The following is a 2,730-nucleotide window of genomic DNA, read 5'->3' as shown; positions in this document are numbered from 1 at the left end:
GGTCATTTACCAAACCCTTGTCTCACCACACCCACGTCTGTGAGAAGGTCCATTTGGTGCTTTGGGAAGCAGTTTGGAAAGGAACCAATATACATTGGTTGATGCTATGGTCAAGTAGCGGAATCCAGGAAGCTAGAGAAGAAATAGGTTTGGTGTAACCTCGTTGGAGCAAGAAGCTTGGAGGGCTTAGGTACTTGAGTAGATTAGGCTTGGAGGGTCTTCTGCTGTTCATGTATCCCAACTATATTCTTTAGTGGATTATTAGACCGTTTGGAGGGCGGCGGAGAGGTTTTACGCCGAGGACTTCGGTTTCCTCTTCGATAACACATCGTGTGTTGTCCAGTGTTTGCATCTTCTTTCCTTTACATTTGCCTTATATTTACTGCTGTGGATGTGTTTATATTTGGCTTAGATTGTTCTATCAATTCTGTTATAAGCTTGTTATCATATTCCGCACATAAATTGTTTGATATAAAGCTTGAATTGGTATTTGTGTTATTAGGGGTCTAAACGTTCAAAGGTGTTGTATACCCTTATTGAACTTTCAGTTTATGCTTAATATGTTCCTAGCTAGATCTAAATTTATATTTGTTTTGGTTTTTAATTCTATTTTTTGTTTTTGTATTTCTTCAAAATTAACGTGTTTAGTTTTTTTTTTTTTTTCCTAAATCAAATGCTGATGTGGCAATTTAAATGCTAACGTGATGTTTTTTTTAAATGCCAAATGAAATTTTATTATTATTATTTTATTAGTCACGTTTGCATCTAACTTGCCAACAATGTACTCAGTCTGCCATGTAAACAATTTTCATTACTAAGACGACGGTAGGGACAAAAATAGTAAAAAATTTTGATTTTCAATGACCAATATAGGTGCTTCAAAAAAAATAAAGACCAAAACGAGAATTGACCCAAAATGTAAGGACTAAAAATATATTTTTTGCCCTACAAGAATTCTATTTATGGATGAAAATGAAATCCAACAATCTTCATTTTGAATTGTGTATTTGTATACTACTTTATTTACAAGAGCCTTCCGGCAATTGCAAATTGCATATTTGTTCTTCATTATTTATTTATTTTGCAAAATCGTTGCTTTATTTTATTTTTTTAAATTATAGTATTGGATGATGTGTCAGAGTTTAATTTCGTTTATGAATTGGAATTGTGTTAATTTATTTCAAAAAATTTTAAAAATGTTTCAATGCTATCTTACACCTATTTCCTTTTAGAAACAGATTGGTTTCTTTAAATTACTTTACCAACTGACTGATTAGATCTATAGTTTTTTTTGGGGTTACAAAAAGGATTTTGTTAATTGACATTAAGCAGTAATAATGAATAAAATGAGCAGTGTAAAGTGTAAACAGTAGCATTGTCTAAATTATATACAAAATTTCCACATCAGGAGCTAGAGAATAGAGATTAGATAATAAAAAATGTAGGGTCAGTTTTTGTTACCCAAGCCCAAAGGATATGGGTTAAACGCCCAACGAACCCAGAACAATCAATTTGTGGAGAGTGGATTGAAGGTTTAGGCGCTGGTCGGCGTTCACGAAGCATGAACTCTTTTCTTTTATTGAAAGGTACTAAGACTAGTTTACAACTGGGGGATGCTCCTCGGCCATTTTTTCTTCCCCCCACCAAAAAACCCCCCACTTGCTGCCTTATAAGCTGTGAAGCGAAGGGAGTAGTGTACCATCGGTTTATAGTTATTCGAATAACTAAACCGATGGTACACTACTCCCTTCGCTTCACAACTTATAAGGCAGCAAGTGGAGGGGTTTTCCTTCGATGTTGGACTCCTAGGACACCGTCCGAGGACGTTGCCAAGCATGCCTAGGACGTTACCATGCATGCCTAGGATGTTGCGAAGCCGTCCGAGGACGTCCTAGGACGTTGAAGGACATGCCAAGGATGCGCACATCCTAGGTACCCACAAAAAAAGTTACAAAATCATCATGCTGGAATCAAGTTTGAGCAAATGTATAAGCACAATTATTTACTTTTTACATTGGCACAAAATGATATGAAGAAGGAGATACCATTTTGTATAATGTCAAAATTTACTCCAAAAGTACTCTTCAACCCCCATACTTATTGCTGCTTTTATTTTATGACTCAAACTCAAACCCACTTTTCTCAATCATTCATCAATTGTCCCTAAACCCCCAATAGGCAATATCTCCCCAGATTCTCTTCCTTTCACAGACTCAAAAAGAAAGCCCACTCCACCAAGAGTAGAAAAAGTCACAAACAGAGAGAGAGAGAGAGAGAGAGAGACATCAAAAGCATGTGAGAAAAGTCCGACAGTCACATGACTCCTGACAAGTGACAATACAATGGCAAGCGTGGGAATTGAAAAAGGTTATTACAAATTGATATGATCATAATTTAACAAATTAACATCACAATAAGATTTCCCCCCAAAAAAAAAAAACATAAAAGTAAAGTGGTATAACTATTTATCAAAAAAAGTAACATAATAAATAAATGTTTAAAAAATTTTTGAAATTACTTTTAGTGCAAGACTTAGGTACAGTATTTAGGTGCTATTCTTTAAATTTTCATTTTAAAATTTTGCCATGTGAATTTTTTTTCTCATAAGAAGAAAGTGTATTTTTTAGTTAAATATCTACATGATTGAATCTTAAGAGGAGAACCTAAGAAACAGCACATAAATGACTGTATCTAAGTTTTGTCCTTACTTTTATATACTTTTTGCACAAT

This window comes from Quercus suber, unplaced genomic scaffold (genome assembly GCF_002906115.3).
Source record: "Quercus suber isolate HL8 unplaced genomic scaffold, Cork oak 2.0 scaffold_249, whole genome shotgun sequence".
In the NCBI taxonomy this organism is placed as follows: domain Eukaryota; kingdom Viridiplantae; phylum Streptophyta; class Magnoliopsida; order Fagales; family Fagaceae; genus Quercus; species Quercus suber.
Note: the sequence above shows the minus strand (reverse complement) of the source record.